Source organism: Brachionichthys hirsutus, chromosome 3 (genome assembly GCF_040956055.1).
Source record: "Brachionichthys hirsutus isolate HB-005 chromosome 3, CSIRO-AGI_Bhir_v1, whole genome shotgun sequence".
NCBI lineage: Eukaryota > Metazoa > Chordata > Actinopteri > Lophiiformes > Brachionichthyidae > Brachionichthys > Brachionichthys hirsutus.
Window position 1 is genome coordinate 9491845 of NC_090899.1, and position 18510 is coordinate 9510354.

An 18510-nucleotide genomic window follows, 5' to 3' on the forward strand; every position below is an offset into this window, starting at 1 on the left:
CCTCCAAATGTCAACATCTTTTCTCAATAAAAAGAATTATTGTTTCTGTTAAAAGAAAATGCTCAGTAATCAGTAGCCTTTGAACACATGAAAAGAAACTTCCACCACTCCTTTTTGGTATGATTGAAAGCAATGGCAGGTGAAAATGGGAGCAAGGCGACCATTGCACATGATACGTCTCAAGCTGTGAAGGCAGTCAGGAAATGTTTGTGAATTTATTCCACAATTAGTCTGAATTGTACGAAGGCATTTTGATCTATTTGGAAGAACCTCTAAGCCTCAAGTTTGTTGAAGTGTTACCAGAAATTAGGGGCTCTTGATTGTAAAGCTATTGATTTTCAAGGTCAAAACAATTTAACATGTTGCCAAGAAAACTACAAAGTACAAGTCCTCACGTATAGAGCAAGGGAACAATTTAAACGCATCAGGATATTATTTAATCTCCTGAACTGAATATCAAATCCAGCTATAATCCTATCATATAGTTTACTAAAGAGTGTGTGTTCATCTTTGCTAAGGACTAGTTGTCATTGAAAGAGAAATTGATGGTATCGCGGAGCACATAGGCTTTATGGTAGCACAGACTGGAAAGCAAGTAGACTCATTCCTCTTATCGTAGATCAAATAAGCAGCCCCCATATGCAGATAATTCATGAGCTCTTTGTGTCTTTTATCCTCCCATCAACCCTGATCTCCTCCAAAACGGCTCACACGTTAATCTTTGATCACGCTCCGTGAACAGGAAGTTGACGCTAAAGTTTTACTAAGGCAGTCAGGAGTTTATTATGTTTCACAAGCAGTCACTGTTTCAAATTAGCTAAACATCAACACTGTAAAATCAACTTTTAAATCATTTGACTTTGCTTCAATTTAGGTCTTCCATGCGCAAGCGCAAGATGAAATAATAAGTCATTCTTTTATTTAGAGCATAAGACAGTTCGAAATATTGACAACCCACTGACAGAAAATAACCAAAGGGCATTTTAATAAACCGCTGAAATATATGCAATCAAATTGATATTTAACAGTGTAAATTTGCATGAACCAAGTTCATAGTTATGATAATGAAATTAAATAATTCCAAATATGTTTATAGTAATGTAGTGAATTTTGAGATAAAGACCAACACAGCATAAAATATTGACCTTTGACTGAACCATGCTGTCGGACACCTTTATATCCTTCATGGTAACTCAAACAAGTTGGACCGAGCCATAAAACCTTCTGATGTTGGGTCTTTAGCACGAGTAGCACTATTATCAAGGGGAGAATGAGGGACGAAAGAGAGTGGGGTACAAATCAGGTACAGGTGTGTTTAATAACATACATCAAAGTAGACAGGGGGACTGGAAAAATGAGCCCGGGGTCCTGTCCCCTCGTAAAGGTGTCAGGCGAAATGTTAATTCTCTTGATGATCAAGGCCTGCATTCCACGCAGGATTTTGAAACACTTCTGCATATATACACATGCAGAAAGATGCATGTTAATCTGTCAATGCCTCTCTCTCTCATTCTCTCTCTCTCACTCGCTCTCTCTCTCTCTCACACACACAGACTGAGACGCTAATGCTTGTTCATATGACAGTCCAAACAAGACCATTAGAAGGCCTGACTTCCACTCCTATTTAATAGTTACCTGTGGTGAGTAAAAACTTCAGGTGGAACAGCACCTTTGGGCTGCAAATCAGGCAAAGATAAAACACAAAAAACTGGGAGCCCACATTGGATGCATCTGAGAAAGCGCCTGTAAAGTTATGTTAAAATCACCGTGCAAAACAATGGTGTTATGTGAGTACCTGTGCATTAAGGACAGTGAAGGTTATTTGCAGTGATACACACAAGTAAAACACAATTTGCACATGTTATTTAATCGCTAGATCGAGTTATTAATGTAATGATTGGATCATCTTTAAAGGATGGACAGCAGGAATGACATGATACGCAACACAACGTACATCAGTTAGTACTGTACGATTCCCTGATATCATGTGACACACTCACTTTACATGTTGACATGTATATATTTATATTTATTTATATATTTATTCTTATATTTATAGATATTTACATCAATTAGATGTATGTGCACACACACACACATGCAAACATGTCTATTTAAGAAAAGATGTATCTGGCAACACCCTTAAAAACTGCTGTATAAATTGTCAAATAAAACTTTCAACATGTACTATGTTTCATGTGTGGAGGTGTTTGGATTGTCATAAGGTGTCTCCACCCAAAGTATACAACTACTTCGCACTGTAATGTGCATGCAGCGTAGTTCTCAGTTAAGCCTCCATCCTGAATAACAAACCGTCAGCTTTTTAGATCAGCGCGTGCAAGAAGTGGATGAGCCAGACGTGAGAAAAACACACTTTTTTCTTCTTCTCCTGTCTCCTCCTGTTTTATAAATGAGCTTAACATGTCTGTGCAGAAACATTTTTTACCGCATCATGCTCTCCAAAATGTATCAGGGAAGTGATTCATGTTAAATAGTCCTCTGTCAAACTAATTAAATGAAGCTTTGCTTCGAAAATACATTTTAGTGTCTTGGCTTCTCACTTGATTTCACAGCTTTCAACACAACATACTTTCACAGAGAAATGGCGGAGTGTACACATCAAACAGCCTTAAATGTAAATGTATTGAAGGAAAACTGGAGCCAGAGATGCTGTTTTATTGAAAATAACCTGAAAGACACGCCTTGAGGCACAGTTCAAGACTTCATATATTACATGCCAAAATGTTCCTTTTAGGTATACGCACTCTTAAATCATATTGTGTCACTTCAAATAATTCCTGAATGTAAGAATTAAAAAGCTGCTGAATACATTTCCTGGCTTGAGTTCGGAATACAGAGAGCAATCACATTTATTTTGACTGCTAGATATGACCTTGATAGCAGACGAGAGAGAGAGAGAGAGCATTAAAAATGAGCCTTGAGCAGTTTACTGAAAAATTTATTTGATTGAAAGTCATATTTTTAGTTACTATTATTTGGTTTGTTTTGCTGATAAATGATATAGAATATCAGTTCTAGCTGTAGAAATTCAGGTGAGGCGTATGGATTTTACCTTCATATCAAAACAATGAATGGCAAAAGTTGTGCATGCACATGCTTACACGTGTGCATGCACCTACACACACACACTCACATAGAGGTACACAACCCGTTACTCTAAAAATACATGCTTTTATGATCTTTTCTTAGTTCTTTCCAGAGGCACACACATGTCCCACCAGATATGTAAGGCAAAAGAGACAGAAGCCTGCCTATATGAAGTGAAAAAAGGAAACCTAATTCTGATATGTTAGTATTCTGTATCCAGGTAACACCTTTTTATAATTAGAATTATTTTAATTTTGTTGATGTATGTCAATGTTTGTTGATGTATGTCAATTTATAATAATAATAAATATTTAGCTGATGCAGGGCCGGGGTGTTTTTAGGTGTCTTTTTCAAATTGTTTATCCATCCATCTTGAAAAGACAAAAAAAATCTCTCTGTTTGTGTAAAAGAGATATTTTCTTCCTCTCTCCACCAACATGCAGTGACTTATTATGCCAATTTTCTTTCTGAATGTTAAAACTTTCCTTTCAAGTTCCTGCACTGTGCACAAGGACTTTGACTAACAAGAAAGCTCTGGCTAATTTCCCACAATGAAACATTGGAAGGTATGTGTGATTTGTGCTGTCTATGCGTGTGTGTGTGTGTGTGTGTGTGTGTTACAGTCGAATAGCAGCAAATGTTAAAATTAAACTCAATGTACTGTAAGGCGATTCAAGACAAGTTCAACGGCAAGGAAATTCAGTGTTTTCAATCAACGTGGATACAGAATTTATATTTTTTATTTTTTCCATTGTCAGAATTACAGTTGTCGTCAAATAAAACCCAAAGTTCTTAAATGTCTCAATGACAACCTCTGCAACCTGATTATGTTTCAACCTCAATTAAACATAATCTTCCACTATCATCAATAGTGGAAATTCCCCCCCCCCCCCCCTGCACTCCTATTGTAGTCCTGTTCTGCCTCATATAGTGTTGTTCCCCAAGATGAGCTGGCAGGAGTCGGGGTGAATGGGGGAAGGGACACTGCACTTTACCATCCACCACTCCTCTCTCCCTCTCTCTCTCTCTCTCTCTCACTCTCACTCTCTCTAAGGACAACCCGCTTTCAACTCCCAAACCACCAAGGAATATTAGTCTTATTGCATTTAATCATTGAATCCCAGCACCCAAAAGATTTCAATTTATTAAAGGCACTCAGATATTCAGGCCAGCTGCTTCCTGGTGACTGGCTAAAGACAAGGTGGAGACAAACAGGCTCTCTCTCACTCTCTCTCTCTGTCTGTGTGAGTGTGTGTCTTCTTTCTCTCCTTTACTTTGGCGACAGGCAACACAATCCTCAGCTTTGCCCTGGCTGTGCTCAGCACAATTCAGCAACAGTTATACCTAATCACACCATACAGAGGTGGTTCTGCTTAGATTGTACACGTGAGTGTGTGTTTGTTGGTAGTGACAGAGTGTGTGTACATGTGTATGTGTGCACAAGTCTACATAGACACACTAGCACACACACACAGCTTTGCAAGGCTTTTTAAAGAGAGACTGTTGATCCGTCCTGAAGTAAGCGAAGCCGCTTACATTTTTCTGCTACAAAGGATTGGAGGTGCATTCTAATACAATTACGCTGACGAAAAGAAAGTGCTTGTACAGGAGGAAGGAGGTGCTGTAGCAATGTCTGCAGCATGAAGACTCGTTTTTGGTGACATTTACACGCAACAAAATGATAGGAATAAGACAAGTGTTGCAGGTAGGAAAGGACAAAACAATTTGGACACCCTTTATTTAATGTGCCTTGTTGGTCATTTTTGGAAAGATGGCTCTTCTCTGCTCAAGGACACACATCATGCATCCGTGCGTCTGTGTCCTTGTGTGTCTTTGAGTGCATGTTGGCAAGAGATGTTCATGTGTCTTTGTGCATTTACGTGTGTGAATGCTCATATTTATGTGTCAGTGTGTGTCTGTTTTAGGCAGAATATACTCCACAGAGCAGATGGCTGCAGAGTGGTGTAGGAATCAATATTTAAAAGGAAAACATACTAACAATGCATCTGCATGTGTTTGCTGTATCCCAGTGATAAAATATTGACTCTCTGGTTTTTTGCAAGAATTATCCGCTGTGGTCAAAAATAGGAGATGTGGCTTACCAGCCTGTAGCTGCTTTGTGGAGGCAGTGATGACAGCCACACGTTCGTGTCAACTGTGAATGTGGACAGGCAGTGTGGATGTTTGTCATGAAATACTGCCACCAACAGCAGATGTCAAAATGTGTTGCTGGCAGTTGGCGTTACTCCTGTTTGAATGAACAGAAATCGAGAAAGAGAGATGCCTCACTCAACTGTTCTGAAGATCTGCTTTATGCTTTATGAAGTGCTTAATCCAAAGGGCCTTTAAATATGTCCAACTAAGCATAGTACAGCATTTATATATATATATATATATATATATATTATTATGCTGCAAAAGGACTGAAAGCTAAAATCCCTTCTTCTCAACATCACCTATTTCTTGGTAATGGATTTTTTGCAAAGTTGTAGTCTTCGCGACATTGTCAGCTAGATGCCTCAATATTTGCTTTTATTTTAACTGACAATTGTATTCTCTAAACTCTAAAATATCAATGATGGTTGGATAATGAGCAAGATTTACAATGGTTTATACATTCAAGTCTACAACTCATAACTGTACTTTTATCAACTGTATGCAAATATGTTCAAAACAGTAGTACAAATATTTCACTCATACCTGCAATGTACGTAACACAAACAGATCGAGCGCTCCATAAGACTAAATACATCAATGAGAAACTGCTCTTGTGCCTTGTGACAGTGTCGACTTGGAGGTCATCTGTCTGCAAACTGTGTTATAGTAAAATTAATAAAATACCAGGCTTATCTTCAGCTGACATGCAGCTGTGCAGAAACCATGTACATCCAAAAGGTCTTGTACAAGATGAGGACATTTAAAAACAGATGTCATATGGCGGTAGAGGATTGCAAAATTTCACAGTAGCTGATAATCTTTCAATGGGAAAAGTAAATTTTTTTCAACATAAACTGTATTCTGTTTCATTTGATGACCATTCTGTATGTCAAAGATTACAAATGTGATATTCCTTGGGGAACTCACTCACACGAGTTGACAGCTTCTTTGCTGGAATCCGATCCAACAGCTCTCCTCTTTGCTGTAAAGAGTAAAAGCAAACCATCTTTATTTTGAGTCAACAATAGAGAATGTGAATGAGCAGCACAGCTGATGGAGCTGGTCAGATATATTGTGAATTTCACACTGCACACAGATTTAGTCATCCATCTCATGAGAAAGTATGCAGTTGGGACATTTGGTCTACGAAGGGTATGACTTATTTGATCCACTGAATCAGAACTGACAAGAGAGACAAAAAACCAGTGACGGAGCCCTCTGAACAGATCAAATATCCAGGAGCCAAGCACACTGTGAGGTGACAGGAATGAGGGAAGAGGTTGTTCCATAGGTCAGAAAGCCCACTTGCAAAGGAGGAGAACCTTTTCAATTTTTAATACTGGTCTCCATAACATTAATAGATTTTCTGTGACATGATAGTCACAGCATATCAAACTGTACTCTGCTAATTTGAAAGTTTGATATTTAAAGATTCCCAACGACATGTGTTACTGAGCTTCTTTTATTTACCAGGATGGGTTTGTTTGACACCAGTGAATGGCTTCAGGGATGAACTCTTATTATGTTTTGTGAAGTACAACAACAACAAAATGGCTAACTTTTAATTTTCTCAATATTGAACGACCCAAAGCCCATTTTGTCTTATGAAACATTATCAAGTCTTCCAATCACAATTATATGTATGTGTTAGAGTTCTATGCATCAACATGGCAAAATATAATGTTTTTTTTTACTTTTAATCCAGCAATTACACAGACAAACACGCACACACACACACACACACAGTGATTCGGTTTGCCTCATGGGTATGTGGTGCAGAAAGGTGTGAGGAAGCTTTAATTAAAAGAATATCAGTACAACCTCAAGTGAAATGCCTTCACCTGACTTCAATCTATTTAGCCCATCTTTGTTATTTGGCTGCCAGGTTGCTAGCGCCACACTCATGTGTTTACATACAAACAAATGAAAATAATAAACTCAGAGAAGCATTGATGTTAATGACGGGGGAAAAAACCTATCCAACAGGCTACAAATAATGTTTTTCAGGAAATGAGGTGTCAGTGGTAATGCTCATAGAAGTCGATTGAGGTGAGATAATTAATGTATTGGGTATGGTTGAGTGTACCTGGGTGTGTTTGTGTAGGTGAAAAAAGATGACAAAATATCAAACAAGGATTTCTGGAGGGCGAGAGAAGCGACTGAGGCTTAGTGATAATACAGAATGTGGCGGAAATTCTGCAGTGTGTTTGGTTCCCTTTCTGTCTTGGAATATAAAATTTACAAACTTAGAACAAACCTTTTTCAACTCAACAACTTTAAAGGTTTTGTGGAATCTATTACATTCAGTAATAGATTAAACCACTGTCGCAAAATCTCACCCGATAAGCACATTAGGTTTATCCAACAATATAATTAGTTACACAAACTGTGCGTGTGTGTGAATAATTGTCTCTCTACGTGTGGCCCTGTGATGAACTGGTGGCTTGTACAGGTCGTACCCCGCCTCTCACCCGCAACCCGGAGTATGCGGTTACAAAAATGAATGAATTCTCTAAAAGGGTGGGAGAAGAAATATTGAAATATAATGTAACATTTTCATTATCTAAAACTTCTTTGAATGAAGCTCAGGTTGATCAATTGGTTGCTTTTCGGTTGAACAAGCCGAGACATTGTTATTGTCATACATGATTTACGTAGTATTACACATAAAATGTTGTCCATTCTTACTGTTTTCTAGTCACATGACGAATCTATTGAAGGAAAAACAACTACAAGCACTTGTTATCCCGTCTTACTGCAAACATCTGACATTCCTGATCTAGCTGGTGGCCTCACACACTTTTTCACCTATTTTTCCTGTCAATCTAGTTTGTTAACGATGCAACAAAGAGGATCTGACATTAAATAATTTTTGAATTACAGGATGACTTATTTAAAGAGTCCTGTGCCAACAAGGATGAGCAGAGACCTCTGAACATTAATGGGAGAGGAGTGGTGGTCTCCAAGGAGCCAGTCTTTTGGTCCCTCTGCCTTCCCTTTAGTCCAAGGTGACTGGGCATGGCTTACAAGATCTGATTAGGTTTAAATTAAAACTTCATTAACTGTCACTGCCGATTAACAAAATGCTTTTGTTTAAATTCAGCACATGCATATTGCTTTTTACCCATTAAATTAATTCTAAATAATTAATGTTCCAGTGTGACTACAATGTTCATGAATACACATTTCATTGAGGTGTTTATTTTATTGTTCTTTGTTTTGTTTTTTCATATTGTGCATTCAAAAAAATGATGTTAAGCTGAGCTTGTTCCAGGATGCAGTATTGAATTCACCAGATTCAATACTGCAGTGCATTAGTCAGAATGCTAATAAAGTTCAAATGATTAAGGTTATTTAATGTCATAATAAATCAACTTGTAAAATAACCTTCTAGCCACATTTAATTTATTCCTGTGTTTGCAGTCATGACAAGGAAATAATAATGTCATTATTAAAAACGCAAGTTATGTTAGGTGTAAGTTGCATTAACAGCACAGTAATCGCATGGCTAGATGAAGGTGCTTATGATTAAGAGGATATTCTTGTCATTAAATGGTCATCTATTTGTTTACAGCTCACAAGGTACTCACTAATTATCTACCATTTACAGTGGAATTATTTAAACCCTCGGTTTATCAGTGTATTTATATGTCTAGTCTGTAGTTACAGTATTGTTATCTGATTCAGCTTTACTGATCATGAATTTAAACATAAAAAGGATTTTGACTGCACCTGATCTCAGAGTCGTCTTCAGTGGCCTGACAATGTCATTTTAAGAAACAAAGATAGATAGAAATGGATATACAAATAGGAGTACAATAGTTGTGTGCTGTATTCTGAAGTAGTATGTAAAACATATATTTTAATATTGCTGCAGCTGAGAGAGGATTAAGCTGTTGCTCCATGTGCAAACCCATTCTCTGTCAATTTCCATGTATGCATTATAATTCGGATAGGGAACTGTGTAAATGTACACACACACACACACACACACACACACACACACACACACACTTGTTGAAAAAGGCACCGTGTCCCCCCCAATCGCTCCAGGCATGCCAGCCATGGCAGCACCTTCACCATATGCCCTCTCCATGTATGTCGCAGGCCCCCTGCATACTGTATATGCATGCGTGTGGATTGTTACAAGGACCCAGTAGTAGTATGGTGTAAATGACTGAGGTGATATACATATAACAATAAATAGTTCTTCTTCTTCTAGACCTAGCTACCCAGACAATTGTCTGTATATATGCACTAATCAGTATGTGTGTGTGTGGTTATAAGATAAGATATTCCTTTATTAGTCCTGCAACGGGAAATTCCGTATTACAGCAGGTTATGTTTTGGGACAAACGGTAACGTTTTTAGACGTGTGTGTACAAAATGAGAGAAAGGGACTAATTGCTTATCATTCAATTATTCCTTCTTCATGTTAGTCCACATCCATCATCCTTCGTGTGACACACAAACACACAGCTAACCCCTAAGGATGGTGTGATACACACACATCTTGCACGTACCCCAACTGACAAGACCTTTATTCGCCACATAACACCTGCATGTCTCCACTAACCGCAAACGCATTTATAGTTGACTGCAGTGCAGCCAGGCAGCTGCGAACATGAATTGTGGCTGCCAACGTGGTCAGGAAATCCTGCAAGTCAGGTATAATTTACACAAATAAAATACAACATACAAAGTCTCTGCCACACACACACACACACAACCTTGCATCCCGGCATCTCACACACAGACACAATGCAGTCACTGTCCCAAGTTTGTGACGGAAACAAGCCAACAACACTTGTCAGCCCAATGCTGTCAAATCTGCTCACTAATTATGCGTGACAATGGCACAAAGGAGACAATGCTGTTTCTTTGAGTGAGTCAGTTATTACAATAAATATGCCACCCATGATACTTCAGACTCAAATCCACTTGAAATAAAAAACAAAATCCCTCAGGCCCATTTCATCGATGGAGGGTTCACTCAAGTTCATATGCATGCGATCACATATGAAAGTCTGGTTCTGCTCAATGGCAGATAGGTTACAAGCCAGTAAATTTAATAATGAAGATAGATTGGAACAGCACATGGCCAGCAATTTATGAAAGCCCTGCAGGGGAGATAGCGTTTTTTTTGTCTGCAAGGAAATGCAAGTCAATTTGTTGAGAAGTGTTTTAAACCTTCCACACAGACCTGGCAAGAGAAGAAACGGAGAGACATCAACAGTGATAGAAAAGGAGTGACTAAGTGATTTATTGTATAATTTGTTGATGGATTATTTGGAGTGTGCAGTTTAAGATACAGCAAATATAAAGGCGAATACATCTTTTTACATCAATTCCACCTTTTATATTCCGTTTAATAACAAGCGCAGAACAGCAGAAGAGAGACGACAGAAACAAGCAGTGACACCAGACATCCCTATCCCACGTAAAGTTATTAATAACATTTTTTACCACAATTCATTTTGACAAATCTCTACACAGGGCACTGGGGTAGTTTGACTATGTCGAACATTGTCTCACAGCCTGCGTTTGATAACCTCGCCACGTGCACACTTCTCCTGCAGGATATTTGATGGAAAGATAAGCTCAAGCAGAAGACACACATTTTCTTTCCCAAAGTAAATTTATCTTTTGCCCGAGGAAATTCTCTAGGCGATAAAAGAGACATGAAAAAGATGTAGGAGGAGCGGTTCCCACACTTCCATCATGAACTGACTGTCAATCAGAATCTTCGTGAGGGGAAGATGAGTGGAGTGAGCCCTAGTGGGGTTCTTTGAAATCAGAAATGGCCAATTAGTGAACTGTCAGGTTTCATTTTCTTTTACCGTTTTTCTGAAATATTTTTTTGTGTGTGTGTGCTGTGTGATCTCAGGCAGATCTGTTTCTGGAGCAATTCAGTGATGTTAAGGAATTTTGATGGGGGGGGTCAGGCTTCACCTCTCTGAAAGTGATGATGGATATATGAGCTTAATACGAAGATGTCTGAAGTTAATTGCACCACTTTAAACTTTGATTCACTTGAAATGATCATAAACCTCACATCATACACATGAATAAATGTGATCGCCATCCAAAACTGTTCAACGGCATCACTTAAAACCAAGTCCTTAATAAAGCACATTAAAATCAAGTATTGTTTCAGCTCCAAGCTTGCTCTACTCTTACAACAAGTATGATCTTCATGTGTTTCTTTGTTGAGATCATATTGATTGAAATTGTCTTGATGGAAGGGTTATTTTCATGAATGAAATGTGCTTTTGTTTCAATAAAGTTTATTATTTAATGCCAAAAACAACTGTCTACCTGAATGCAAGCCAAGGGACATGAATGGATTAAACAAATTCAAGAACAAGAAAAGCTAATTAAATTAAATAGCCACATAACCCGACGCACCAGTTTGTCATGTGACTCCAGAACAAATTCTCTATTGTGTGTGTGGTATAATGTATCCTTGTCAATGACACACAATATTATGCATCTTCCTGATAGTGATCATAAACCTCAGGAAGTAGTTGTTCCTTCATATTTCCCTGGAGGCCTCAAATTGCAGAGGTGGGAGGGTGTGAGGTTTTTCAAATATACCATTGTCCATCTGTGTTTTAACCCACGTTTCCACACTGCAGGCGTATCTGATTTAAAATGTCAAACGCAAGACTCCACTCAGTCTGCTCTGACTTTACCTCAGCCTGTCTATATCTCTGCTACAAGTGTGATCAAAATGCAAAATCTGCACCTACTTGCACTCACATTTCATTTTAATGATCTGCACAGTCGGTATACTAGCATCTAGAATCCATTGTTCAATTGCAAAGGGTGTCGAATTATTATCTGGTAAATTAGTTAGATAAGTAATATAACTTATAAGTGACACTTTACTGTAAAGCTGCTCTTTGTGCTTAAAGTTACTTCCGGGAATTGTTTATTCTACCTCTTGTAACCTTTCGCTCTGGGCGGACTCAAATTAAAAGTACAGGAACGCAAACAGTGCTCCTCCGTGTTATTTTTATGACCTGAATTTGTTAGTTTGTCTGTCTCACTGTTCATTTTATATGACAGCAGATATTGGCCTCACTTGCATGGAGTTTGGTGGAAGGGTGTAGCATGGACCAAGGAACAACTCATTAAATTTTGGTGGAAGCAGACACGGAAACTCTACTCACATGCAATGTGCATACACTTTGCTCCACTACAGTAGTTAACACAGAGCTCATCACTAGAGGCAAGGTTACCTTTGTTGTTCTCACTCTCCTTAACAAATGCCTTTTGTAAAGTGCCTCTCCCTAAAGCCCATTGCGGATGCTGGAATACACACTTGTCCATAAACACAAGCCCGTTCTCTGGAACACAGTTTTACAGGCATGCAAATACGCACTGAATATAACTCTCACATGCCAGTGTACCACCTCTACAGTGTAACTCCACAAACACACACACACACAGACACGCAGTGCACATATAGTATATGCTCGCAGTCCACCCTCACCACCCCTGGGTGATGAACAACATCTGCTTATCCCTCCCTCCGTCCCTGCCCCCGGCATGGCTGCTGGCTTCCTCCTGGCTGCACTGCCACAATGTCATCTTGTCTGACTCTCTGTCACCCATTACTAAATGTGTAGTGACAATCAGGCTTTTTACACGGACAGACTGGGAGCTGTAGTCCCAGCTTGCACAGAGGCCTGATAGAATGATGAGGTATCGTCATCCGGGCCTGCTGGGGGTATTCCTGTGCTAGGTTCAAGACAAGACAACATGAAGGGTCCTATTTTTTTTTCTGTGAAAATATAATTGATAACCCACTGGTGGTTGTTTTAGTTCCCTGTTGACATTGTCATTCTCTACATTCTTCCACCATTTTGTACAGTATCTGCTTTATTATACTATTATAGCATGACCCCAAAGAAAATAGTCCATTTTGTGGTTATTTCTTCACAATTGTTTTCTTTTAATTTGACAGAAATTAAAATGGGATTTATATTACTTAATTTCCCAATGAAATTAGGACCTAATGGTGCCTTTAATATATGTATCATATATATAATATATGTGCACTAATCTATTCATATTATGTTCTTGGATGTGTGATTAATTTACCTGAGACAATGCAATTTATTTCCTAATCCCAGAATCATACTGTGTGTGCTTCATTTTAATTTGCTGTCTTCCAAGTATTTACTTTGATCATTAAATTAAAGATATGTTCATGAATCTTCACTAAACTAAAAAGCATCTGTCAAACATTCACATTATACACACTGTAATACTCTCTCATTTCTGTGTCTGATCCAGCTCCAACTAAACTACTGCTGCTGCTGCAAGGGGCAGTTAACTGAGGACGTTGCTGTCGAGGCATCTCTGTCTGCCCATCTCTTCATCCCTCTCTTTATCCATCCCTCCCTATCGCCACCCACTCACCTGCCCATTCGCCTGCTCGTCTATCATATCTATCTATGCCCGTGGGCTTCTGTTACTTACAGGTCTGCAGACCTATATGACATATTTATTATCTTGTCAGATCCTCTTTTGACCTCCCCACTGTTCACAACGACAAACACTTTCACAAACACACATGTATACACACACATACACGTACACAAGCATGTACGAAGGGGATAAACAATAGCTGGGTTACTGACATGCACTTAAATCCACAGATTCACATATGTTAATACACTGGCTGTATTTTTTAGTGCTGTGCCAACATTATAATCTACACTCTTCATTCGATCGCCCACTCCCTTTGTCTTGCCTTTAATACAGTTTTTGTTTTCACCTCCTCTCTCTGCATGTCTTATACTTAAGCTACACAAAAAAATTGGCTCTGCTGTTGGCCAATTGGGACGGGCTCCTGTGGCGAGGTGTGAGCAAAGCGTTTGATGAGGCATAAAATGATGATTAATTAATTTACTGCTCAGTTGGTCATCGAACCGAGAGCTTTTTGAGACTCCCAGCAGTCAGCTAGCCCAGTGCAGCACACGCGCACACACACAGTAAAATATATGGTATACGTATTTAAAAACACGTTTGATTCTGTCCATGCATGCACACACACACACACACACACACATATGCCAGTGCTCCCTGTGTTCAGTGGTATGCATTGAGAGAGCAGCCCCTACATCTGCATAGAAGGGAGAAGCTAGTGAGGGTAAAAGAGCAAAGAAAATTGAGCAGATATCCATGTCTGTGCGAATTGTACTCTGTATACAATCTTATAAATGACCCTTTAATCATTAATAATAAAATTATATACGTTTTATATTTATTCTATATTGCTCCGATATTGTAGCAAATATGTTTTAGAACAATAAATAAATAAATCCCCAACACTAAGATACAAAATATCTTAGTGTTGCTTTTTTCCTCAATGGTGGCTTCATTTTGCTGAACTTATGATGTTGAGTGGAGCAGTGTTGCTGATGAAATTTCCCTCTGGGATTAATAAAGTATTCTGATTCTGATTTCATTCCTATAAAAAATCCTTAAATACATTTCAGTTGTGCAAATTAATCATTCCGGAAGACACTAAATTGAACTTTCTGACCCAACCAGAAACAGTCACAAAGTTCTCTTCACGATACGTATGCAGGTTGGCGCGAAATGAACAAGAATGTGATCAGAAGTGCCCAGAGGAGTGGTATAGGCTCCAGCAACTCCCATGAGCCACAAAGTGGAAAAGCGGGATAAAATGAATGAATGAATGAATGAATGAATGAATTGTATAAAAATTTGGATAGCAGCTGATGTGATAGATGAACTAGGAAAAACAAACAAAAGAAAAGCTGTGACAAATTAAATAGAGGTGATAAGCATCAGGGAGAGAAACACCTGGGCTCTCAAACAGGCATCTTCATTCTATTCAGTTTATTTCAGGGCTGTCAGTGTGATTGATCATCTGATGTAACTGTGCTGCCAATGACTCTAAACTACTCTTATCTCCCTCTCTTTTATTATTTTCACTTCACCCAACTGATATGCAAATAAGCAAGAGTCACACACACAAGTCAGATATTTTAAGTGGTGGCCATGGATGAACACCAATGACTCTCTCAACATCAACAAAAGGTTGCTCGTCAGGATTATGCCACACATGCGAGATGTGGTGCCATTGTTCCTAATTTTGATTGTCTAAGACCTGCTGTTGTCTTTGATGTTCCTGAGGTATTACATGTTTGAACAGATGATGAACCAACCGCTGTCTACATAGAATAATCTGCTTTGTCTTTGGCTAAACATCGTCACTAAATCAACAGTGACATTGCTCTTTAAGTACTCCGGGTAATTTAGTAAAACCATTCATTAAAATCCCACCCAGACAGCACTGAACCTTGCTATTTTGCTCCATGCCACTAGAGCATATATGTCTTGACAATGTTTTATTCAACACTGTCATTCACATTTTCATTTATTAAAATTATTATTTGTATGCACTTTAACGCTCACATTCAGCTATGGTTGTGACAGTGTGATATCCACTTCATGTCTTGTGATCATAGTGTATCTCATTTTGGTTCTTTTTTAATGTAAAAATGTATTAGTAAGTTTTGTGATTGATTAGTACATTACATGTTGCATCTGGAAATTCCAGCACACTCAAATCAGCCAGTACTAAGAACTGTGTACAAAATTAACTAGAATGTGAAAATGAGGCAAGATCATAATGCAAAGTATATGGTGGTAAACATGAAGGTGTTGTATTACATTGTTAAATAATTATTGACCATTTGAAAATATGTTGCATATTATTGTAAATATTTTATGACTTTTATGACACAGTGCCAAATTTATCAGTATTTACCTTCTTAAGACAATGTTTTGCTTAAAAAGAATTCTCACAACCAAATATAAAACAGAATTGAAAGCATATTGTACATTTATTATTATTTGCATATAAAGTTTGCCCCACCTGCCAGTGTTTGAGACTTTAAATTACAGTCAGTTTTTCTTTATGCTAAAAGGAATATTTGAGGGATGCATCAAGTAAAGTAAAGCAAAGGCCCCTGAACTGGTCCCAATGACACTGAGATGCTACAACTGAAACAATACAATTAACCCAATGGCCAATTTCTCTCTGTTTCTTTTCCTTGTTCTCTGTATGTGACTCGCTTTTTCCTTCACCGAGTCTCATAATTACTTTATGACTCTGTGGATCGGCTCCTGCATTCAAAGGTGAGGAGCAATAATTGGATTTGCAGGAAACATGCTGAGCTGTGTTGCTCTCACTGTCCAGTCCGGTCCTCGGGGCTACAAACCAAGCTTCATATATCAGGCACATTGAAAAAAGGATACAGTGAAAATACCTACAGTATAAAGGATGTATGCATCTTCAGGTAAGGGATGCATTTATATTATCAATGAAATGTGGTTTATGTTTGTTTGTAGTGCATTTGTGTGCATGCTTGGTGACCACTCAAAGTAATGTCCCACACATATTATTTCAAATAGTTCATCAGAGGACTGACGCACTGCACAAAGTCTAAGGGATAGCGCTTCAATGATAGTTTGCATGTGAGAGACAGATAGACATAGAGCGTCTGTCTGTCTTTGTGTATCTTTCTGTGTGTGTGTGTGTAAACCTTTTTGGGGCTTGGCAAGATGTTTGTAGCTGCAGGTGAAGAGTCTTGGCTGAGGCACTGATGCAGTCTCCTTGGCAGGCTTAAGACAGCATCACATCAAAGCTTAAAGCCTGAATAAATATGAGTGTGTATTGTGCATCTTTGTGTCTGGTTTAGTATCTGTACTTGTGTATATTTTGGGTTATCTTGCCAAAGAGGTGCCCACACAATAAGAAATAAATGATGCTGTGCTTTTTGACATAGATGTCTTTTTTATTTGATAACTGGCAAATGTCATTATTATTACATAAAAAAGATCTTGGACCTGCAGAAAAATTAAAAGTTCCACATCATGCGTCACATATTTGATACCAAAGCCATTATTTGTTGTAAACTAATAGGTTGTCTAACTAATTTAGTAAAATGCAGTCTCAGCAAATTCCAGCAAGACATTTGTTTGTATTCCTTTTATACCTTATTTTATACAATTTTTATTTACAGTACAATCATGAGGACACCAAAGTACATCTATTGGCATCCAACTGTTCTGGTATTAACATACTAAACAGGACCACAAATTAAATGCTAGCAGAGAAGTGAACACATTCATAGGTTGATCTGTTTAGAATGGCTTGGCAAACAACTTTTCTCAGGGGTCAGAGTCATACCAACAACAACTCTAAATAAGTTATACAAAAAAAAACAAATGGCAGTGATCATTCTGGTTGTTTCATGAACTGTTATTGGAAATGACAAATGGCCCTTCATGTCTCCTTAATTTCTGCTGCTGGTTGGTTCACATTTGCTCATGGGCCTTGAAGGCGCGAGTCGCTTCCATTACAGGAGATTCTTCTGGGGCCAAGAAGGGGCTGACAGACAAAAAAAAAAAGGCATTGTAAGACAACGGTGACCACCTACAGTAAAATAGTGTTTAACTTCAGCCAATGTCCTTTGCAGAACTGAAGCAAACCTCACTGGACATAAGTCCATGAAAGATTTAAACAGTGGATAAGTCCATCAGAAAGTCATCTGAAGATGTCCTGTTCTGGAACAAAAAAACAACAAGCTTGTGTGGGAAGAGAGTGCAGCGCTCATGCCATGTGTGTCTCTTAGCCTTCTGCTGTGTCAGAAATATTTCACCTTGCACAAAGACAAACATCACAAACACACATTAAACCCGACAGATGAACGAAGAGCTTGTACTATAGACATTGTCTGCTCATTTCAAATTGCACCTGACAGACACACGTACAGTCCAGTGTCCAGAGACAATCCCTTACCCTCTAAAAGAGGTAACACAAAGGATGTGGCTTTAAGTGTCTATGGTCAGCTCTGCTTTCTGACTTTGACAGAGCTATCCTTGACAGTGGCTCGTATTTTACAAAACTAGAACATGTTTGCTGACAACGTGACTAAACCCAACCACTCATCATCATCCATTATAAAAAAATATGTTTTAGATTTAGAGCATACATTTCCAAAGAATATGACATAAGTGAATAATAATAATCTTAAATATTATGTCATTCACAACTTGCCCATGTACATCGATTATCATATAATCCAATTATAAAGTCATGCAGGCTAATTTGGAGAAATTACTACCTTAAGTGGTAATGAAATAAATAAACAAATCACAAAAATAAAGTCTAATCCTGTTTTGGTTTAGGGTTGA